Here is a 9506-nt window from a genome sequence, read left to right on the forward strand (position 1 = left end):
ATCCAACTGCAGTTAACTATTTCTTGTAGTTTCATCCTATAGTTGAGGCTCTGCTTCTGTGTGCAAATTATTGTTATACTTTTACGATGGATTCATTAATCTCACATCAAAAGTTGACTTTAAGAAAAGTATGGTAGCACTATTTTCTTTAAATTCTATTTGTCAGATATTAACATCAATGTTAATATCCTATTATGGTAATTGTATTATCACAGTATATGTCTTTCTATTCTTTAAATTTTAGTGTACTTGTGTCTTATATACCAGCATTTTTCTTGAAGATGACATAATTGGTGATGTCACCGAGTATATATGCATGTCAGAATTTGTGAAATGATATCTTTACAATATACAACTTAGAATACCAATTTTACCCTTTACGTGGAGCTGTTTAGAAATGTAAATTAAATAAAATAGATTTTATAATGTGGAGTACAAACAGGATGTAGAAAGAATATTGTTTGCTATATTTTCCACTTGATTATAAAATGTGGGAAGTGTGAAATGGGAATCTTGCTCCACACCAACATGAGCCAAACAGGAGCCCATGTTTCTCTCATTACCCATTCCTTACCTGCATTCACATCTAGGTCTTCAGTCTATAACATGATGCAAACACACACACACACACACACACACACACACACACACACCCATTAGTGCAATAGGCACCCAGTTGGGTCATCTTGCCTTCTTCCTACTCAGTTATAGGATGTGCAAGCCCCAAGCTGTAGGAAGGAATATGGCTACCTGCTTTCCTTCAAAGTTTGGTTTAGAAGCCTGCTGGGTACAGGTGGCTCATGAGCACTGTTATCAGAGAATCCTAAGCACAGAAAGCCATTTCTGACGTCTCTGCAAAGGACCTTTTCATTCATGGAAATGCTGAAGCTACTTCTTTTTTTTTTCTGAGAACATCTCATAAACACTATTGTTCGCACACCATCCATGCAACTTTCTCTCCTTGCTCATCTTATTTCTGTGATTTTGGAAAGCTGTAATTATATCCACAGAGAGCCTCCCACACTCTGACAAGTGGAAAGATACACATTCATTCCAGACAAAATGTGGGTGTTGTCATCTTTTTTTCTCCCCTTTGATTTTATACTGTGAGAAACTATGAAACACTAATGTAAACAGCCCCAAGTCACTGAGTTGCTTGTGTTTCAAACTCCCATACAATTTATTAGGATACTATAGAATATTATTTTACTTTGTGGCATCTCCTAAGCAATTTAAAAATTAAAACTCTAAGCTCTTCAACTTAGTTATTCCTCCTCTCAGATGGTCTCAGTCCACCCCTTTCCAAAAAGTCTAGTCTTTGTAAGAGTCACACAATTCTACTTGGAGGTAGTGGCTACTTCAACTTGGAGATGTATTGATTCTAGTTTCCACTCCCATCACAGATGTTTATTATTTGACTGGCATGTGTCTGTGAGCAGAGCAAGAATGATAAAGCAGATGCAGACACCCTGGAGCATTTCATGTTACAATTGACTAGAAAAACAAGACTACCCAATCACAAGTTGCGAAGAGGGCTGCTTCCAACTGTGTGCCTTGGAGCATGCTACTCTTTCAACCTCTGTTAACATAGTAATCAGTATTGGTGAATGATTGCCATTAGGGGTGGATATGATCCAAATATATTGTATACAAGTGTAAAAATTTCGAAGGATAGATAAAATTAAGGAAACCCAAACATGGTGGAAGGGTATTGGAGAAAGGAAAAAGAGGAAGTAGAGGAGGAAGAAGAGGAGGAAGAAGAAGAAGAGAAGAAGGAGGAGGAGGAGGAGGAGGAGGAAGAGGAGGAAGAGGAGGAGGAGAAGGAGGAGAAGGAGGGAAAGAAATTATCCTATCCTCTTCATACTTATTCTTCAGTTTAACCTCACAGTGCATCACAGTGATCTGCCTTCTAGGCACTCCACTTTTCCAGTATCTGTTGTGATGAGAGTGAGACTCAGAAAGATTAATTTTTTCCAAGGTTTTCAGCAATAGGCATAGTAAGGACCTGAATAATGACTATCAGAGTTTAAAGCCTGTGCTTTTCTCTAGATATTAAGGAAAAAGGCTTCAGTCAAATTGCAGAGCCCACCACTAAAACATGGTAGCCGAAGCCTGTAGAAAAGGAGTCTCGGGTATAGTTAAGGAGTCAGTCAAGCAAGAAAGACTCACCCTGAGGACAAGACTTGACAAGAAAGTTCAGGGAAGACCGATCTGAACTTAAAGTGATGACAGAAGGACGTAGTCACAAGCCCTGCACAACTCAAAGTCCTGTTTATTCCTGAAATTCTGACTGGGAGCATACAAAAGTGAGAGACAAGCTCTGTGCATCAAAGCCCTGGTGAGACCTCGTAGCTGAGCCTTGCAAAGACTAGCCATCGAATCTCCACACCAGTCAGCAAGTGGAGGGGAAGAGACTGGGAAAGAGAGGATATAAAGGGGATGAGAGAGGAGACAGATATTAGCAAACAGAGTAAGGAAAGGGAGGGATGTTCAGTGTGACCTAGGGTATGTAGTACTGAATAATAACCAACACTCCCAATCTTAGTTGGTGTGTATGGGGGGGGGGCTTTCATTAGCAAGAATGAAATGAAATGAAAAACAATTTAAACAGTAATAAAAAATGGGCTTTGTGTTTTAGGCTTTAAGGAAAGCCACCAAATTTCAAGAATAAGACAGACTAATATGTCATCTAACACACTGAGACTGCCAAGATAAAACATCTGTTTTTTAGTTTATTTTACTTTTTACTTTGGTAACTCCACTCATGAACATAGTATACTTAAATTATTCTCATCCATCAATCCCTCCTTTGACTCCCGCTCCAACCCTCTCTCCCCATTCCTTTCCTAATTTTATATTTTCTTACTGTTCTTTTTCTTATTGTTCTTGTTCTCCTTCCTTCTCCTTCTTTTCCTCTTCCTCTTCCTCTTTCTCCTCCTCCAACTCTTTTTCTATAACCTACCAAGCCCCATTTGTGCTGTCTGTATTTGCATTTGTGCAGCATACCATCTGCTAGAGCATGGCCAATCTACCTACCTTGGGCTACATATTAACCCTCTTTGTCTCACTGACAACTTCCAATAGCTCCTCAACTCTGAGAGGGGGCCTTGTAAGCCTCTTTTCTCTCTCATGTTGGAGTGTTAAGTAGCGCGTGATGTTGAACTGGTCTTGTAGTGGCAATCAGAACTACTGAAAATTATTAAACAAAATATCCCTGTCACAAACAGAAGACAGAATTTGACAGTAATCTTTCTCAATCCCTGGATTTTTAAAATATATATTTAAATTATTATCAAAAATACATTTTTTTCAGGTGATGTGTTCTAATTACACTTTTCTCTCTTCAACTCCTTCCAGGTCTCCCCACACACCTCTTTCACTATGTTCCCTGAGCCTTAGAACAAAAAGGTACATGATATATATATATATATATATATATATATATATATATATAGAGAGAGAGAGAGAGAGAGAGAGAGAGAGAGAGAGAGAGAGAGAAGAGAGGCTATATAAACAAAAAGGTACATGATATATATATATATATATATCATGTACACATATATATATATATATATAGGCTATCTTTGGCTAAGCACTACACTTTGATCAGTCGTGAGTCTGTACTAACCACTATCCATGGCATAAATAAATTTTTTTTATGATGATAAGAGTTGTGCTAGTCTGTTTGTATAAGGTTAAGTATTTAGAAGACAGTCAAAGGCCTGAAGAGATAGCTCAGTGGTTAAGAGGGCTCGTGCATATGAACACATTGCTTGAGTTCAGTTCTCAAGACCCATGTCTGGCAGCTCACAATCACCTGTAACTCCAGATCTAGGGGATCTAATACCTTCTTTTCACCTCCATGGGCAAGCATAGTCATATGCACATATGTACACACAGACATAGACACACATATGCAAAATTTGAAAAATAAAAATAAATCTCAAAAAAGAAGATAGCTGATACTATCCAGCATCATGTTTATCTGGGGCTATAAAGCATATGAAACTCAAAAGGCATCAAGGATCAAGCAAAATAGTACCTAAGGACACAGAGCATTTCAGAGGGTGTATGTGGAACTTTGCATTTCAGAGGGTATATCTCAAAAGAGGATTACTTCCTGATGGGACCAAAATATCTACACGGACTTACTTTTTGGTGAAACAATAGTGTCTTAGTCAGGGTTTCTATTCCTGCACAAACATCATGACCAAGAAGCACATTGAGGAGGAAAGGGTTTATTCGGCTTACACTTCCATACTGCTGTTCATCACCAAGAAAGTCAGGACTGGAACTCAAGCAAGTCAGGAAGCAAGAGCTGATGCAGAGGCCATGGAGGGATGTTCCTTACTGGCTTGCTTCCCCTGGCTTGCTCAGCCTGCTCTCTTATAGAACCAAGACTACCAGCCCAGAGATGGTACCACCCACAAGGGGACCTCCCCCCTTGATCACTTATTGAGAAAATGCCTTACAGCTGAATCTCGTGGAGGCATTTCCCTAACTGAAGCTCCTTTCTCTCTGATAACTCCAGCCTGTGTCAAGTTGACACAAAACTAGTCAGTACAAATGGTGACAATCCAAATGCCTGGGGCATTTGAGTAATGTCCTTGTTGACATTACTCAGTGGGAATTCCCAAGGCAGTCTCCCTCCACCTACCTCTCTAATTGCTAGATGAAGGGTGTGGGAGGTAGCATGAGTAACTTGTTTTCAGATCCTATCAGATAGAATAGGAAAACTGAACACTAGACCTGAGGGAAGATCAAATCTCTCTTATCCTTCCTAGATTTTAAATGTGGCTCATTTACTCCTTGGCTTCTGGGTTGTTGCCTTAGGGAGGATTAGTATATTCCAAGAGTGGAAGCAGATATAGCAGGGATGGGTCACTTTACATGAAGGGCTTTTATTATTTCTCCTATGCACGTAGCTAGACCAGAATCTCCTTTCTCCAGTTAACAACTATGAGTCTTTGTCTCACCAATGGATGTTGAGTGTATATATTTTGCTATCTTCAAAGAAAGGGAGGTGCAGCAAATGTCTTGTTCATGTCTTGTTTGCCTTCAGTACCTACATCAATTAGCAGTCAAGAAGATGTCTCACAGATATGGCTACAGGCCAGTTTGATAGAACCAACTTCTCAATTTAAGTTCCTTATTCCCAGGTGAATCTCAAGCCGTAAATAAAAATTTTATTTTATATGATCCCTATTTTTCTCCATCAAATCCATAAATAGGCTGAAAGTATGAAGACAAACAAACTTTATGTTAAAACTTACACAGAAAATCAAGACAATGTTGTTAAATATTCATAGCCTTGATGTTCGAAGATACTTATGAATGTCTTTATGCAGACTGCTCAAGTCAAAAGTACACTATTCACGTAGGCTATGTCTCTCTCTGCTACCATGCAACTGTCTATCTTGGTGAGTTAGAAAGTAACCAGCTTTTATGTTTTTTTCAGAGCAGGATAATGTATCTCCAGAGAAGCAAAAACAATACAAGAATAGTAGTTAAGATCCCAGACTATGGGACTAAACAAATATATGCACACATTATTACAATATTTTTCACAAAAGTAGGTAGCTATACTCAAGTCATATAACCTTTCTGAGCCCAGTTCTCTGATCAGCTAATACTACCTGACCTGATTTTAAAGACCTGAAACCTCCTGAGTGCTTAGGTCATACTATAAACACTGTGCTCACTTATTCAAAAACAAAAGACAGAAAGACAGTATCCAAATATACAAAATCAGAAGTGAAAAGGTAGGCATAAGAAGGGACAATGAAGAAATTCAGAGAATCATTAGGTCATACTTCACAAGCCTGTACTCCACAAAACTGGAAAATCTAAATAAATGGATGATTTTCTTCACAGATACTACTTAGCAAAGTTAAATCAAGATCAGGGTTATTTAAACAGTCCTATAACCCCCAAGAAAACAAAAGCAATAATTAAATATTTCCCAAACAAAACAAAACAAAACAAACAAAAAGGCAGGACCAGGTGATTTTAGCACAGAATTCTACCAGACTTTCAGAGAAGAGCTAATACCAATATTCCTCAAACTACATCAAACTCATTCTATGAGGCCACAGTCACTGCCATACCTAAACCACACAGGACTCAACAAAGAAAGAGAATTTCAGATCAATTTCTTTTATGAACACTGATGCAAAAATACTCAATAAAATACTGCAAACTGAATTCAAGAACACATCAAAACCGTCATCCACCATGACGATGAAGTGGCTTCATTCCAGGGATACAGGGATGGTTTTATATATGAAAATTCATCGACAAAATCCACCACATAAACTGAAAGAAAAAAATATCACACAATCATCTCATTAGATGCTGAAAAAGACTTTGACAAAATCCAACTAAGCCTTCATGGGTAAAAGTCTTGGAGAGACCAGGGATACAAGGTACATACCTAAATACAATAAAGGCAATATATAACAAGCCAGTAGCCAACATCAAATTAAATGGAGAGAAACTTAAATCAATTCCACTAAAATCAGGGACAAGACAAGGCTGCCCATTCTATCCCTATCTATTAAATATGAAGTCCTAGCAACAGCAATAAGCCAACTAAAGAAGATCAACAGGATACAAATTGAAAAGGAAGAAGTCAAAGTATTGCTATTGATAGATGATATGATAGTATACATAAGCAACCCCAGACTTCCATTTTAGATTTGTGGCTACTCAACTGTCCTGCTTACTGCATAAATTCAAGAAAGCAATTACTTAGCCGGCTGTCTCACCTCCACTCTAGAAACCATACTGGCTGTGCCCATTCAGTCAGTAGCTTCCAAAGATTTTCTTTAATAGAGGCAGCAAAGGCATCAGCTTCTCGATTAGACTTTCACATACATCCCTGCAGACAGGCCAGCTATTCTAGAAAGGACTTTGAGCTGTGAGACCTGGATCTCCCACCCTGTGTGACCTGAACTTAGGAACGTTACTTAAACATCTGTACTGACTGACTTTGTTGCTCTGCAAAATTTAGTTAATATAATGTGTGGCCTGGGTTTCAGGGTTGTACCTCTCAGATGAACCCATGTGTATGAACACACGTTGAAGTAGTAACACACTATACAATTACTAACTTCGTATCACAACACAAGCTTCTGCAACTTGGCTCACCTATTCGGTTTTCTCCCAACAGATTTACCTTCCTAATTACAGGCACTTCCTTGCTAACAAGCATGTTGGATTCCCAAATTTAATTGGCTAATCAGTTGTTAGGAGCTCAGCACACATTTCCCTTTAGAAATGATGTTATAAATGGAATGGTTCACTTCTGAAATAATCTCCAAATGATTCCAGAGTCTATCAATGGACTTCAAACATTATACATTTGCCACAAACTGGTTGGAAATATTGTAATTCAAAAGGCAGCACAAAGAAAACATGTAGGTTTACTTTAGTGACCAGTAATTCTACATAGAAAAGAAATTGATATGGACATTTGTGGAAACCCTAAAGAGAACTTTCTGGGTCCCAAGTGTTTTAGAGATTGGCATAACTTGATTCTTACTATGATTGATAAACTTCAAAAATGTAAATTTTCCATTTGGGAGTAGTATATGTTCTTAACCTGGAAAAGAAAAGGACAAGGTGAAATTATGTAAACTCAACTTTAAGGTGGAAACGGGGAAGGAAGGAAAGAATTTACATGATTTCACTTAGTTAAAGCATAGGAAATGCAACACCACCTTTTACAAAGAAAGTACTCAAGTTGGTCAGTTTTAGGAAAAGGGGCAGTCCACCTACCATGGAGCTGGAGGGTTTATGAAGTCCTCTGCAGGGAAGGTAAAGACAGGAAGTAGAATCAGCTATATATCTGGCCTTTGGTATGAGCTAGACATGTACAACTGAATATAGCAACTCTAGAAGACAATATTTAAATAGAACTGTACTAGTCAGGGTTCTCTATGGAATGTCTCTATATTTTTGGGGGATTTATTGGAATGACTTACAGTCTGCAGTCCAATTAACCCAACAATGGGCAGCTATGAAAGGGGAGTCCAAGAATCTAGGAGTTGCTCAGTCCCACAAGGCTAGGTGTTTCAGCTGGTCTTCTGTATAAGCTGGAATCATGAAGAAGTTCCAACACATGTGTTTGCAAGTAAGTGCAAGCAGGCAAAGAAGAAGAAGAAGAAAAAAAAAAAACCTTCTCTTTTTCCACTGACTTTATGTAGGCCTCCAGCAGAAGATATGGCCCAGACTAAATATGTGTACCACTATGCCAGGAACTAAGCATTTCTTTACTTGGAATTTACTCTGTCACAGACTGGCCTTGAACTTAGACATCTGGTCACCTCTCTCCTAGTATTAAAGGCTTGTACCATCTTGCCCGGGCAAAGCTTATAATGGCCACTATGCTTCAAGATCCAATTCAAAAGCATGTGTCTTCCAGCCTCAAGAGCTGCATCACAGGTGTGCCCTCCATTTCTGGATTATAGTTCATTCTGGATGTAGTCAAGTTGACAGCCAGGAACAGCCATCAAAAATACTAGCATTGTTTGAAGAAGAAGCTAGTATCTGGCAAATTACTAGAGAAATCAGCCAAGGATGAATACATTTAATAGTAGTAGTGTACATGGTGGATTGACACAGTCATTTGAGAGATTTCTTACTTGTTCTAGAAATGAAAGCTGATTTTAAATTCACATAGCAAATATTTATTATAGCACCTATTACTTGCAAAGACCCAGAGACACTGACTATAAGGCTGCTTACTAAAGTAAGCACTGACCTCCTGCCAGAGGACGCCTTCAGTTTTAAGAATCACATACCAATGGAGACAGTCTACACCAGCCTTTTCTGGTTACACTGTTCAGTGTTTCTCATTATCATTTCTCATGGATTTCTGGGTCTTCACCCATTGCTCTATCCACCTTTTCACCATTTTCAGCTTGTCACTTCCTCTCCTCCCTTTAAAGACTGCCTTTCTGGGAGTTCTAAATTTGGTTCTCTGATCATTTTACAAATGTTCCATAAACAATTTCACTCACACTCATGGTTCCAACCACCACCTAGAGACTGCATGCTACATACTCACACCCAAATCTCTTTCTCTTGCCCAGACTTCTCCTTGGATTCCAGACTTCTACATTCAACTGCAGGGCAAGCCAGAATGTCTAGATGAAATCCAGCTTTTCTTTCATTTTCAGAATCATAGTTCAAATCATTTTACAACTTGAAGTGCATTTTTAAAACAGGGACAAATTTCAGGCAGTCTTTATATCCTTTGATATGCACCCTAGAAATTAAAGTGATTTGTATTCTTTCCTAAAATGTATTCTTTACTTAAATATCTTTATTCTTCCTCTAATATGGTGCTGTGAAGCATGATAAAGAATTTATAATCCATCTACTTTATAATCTTTCTAAAAAAGGAGCTTCAATGAATTTGAAAATTTTAAATCAATAACCATCAAGAATAATCTGTGTATGCATTTTTCCTGTCAATGAAATTTACCTAGGAATGTTTCAAA

Source organism: Mus musculus, chromosome 2 (genome assembly GCF_000001635.26).
Source record: "Mus musculus strain C57BL/6J chromosome 2, GRCm38.p6 C57BL/6J".
Taxonomy (NCBI): Eukaryota; Metazoa; Chordata; class Mammalia; order Rodentia; family Muridae; genus Mus; species Mus musculus.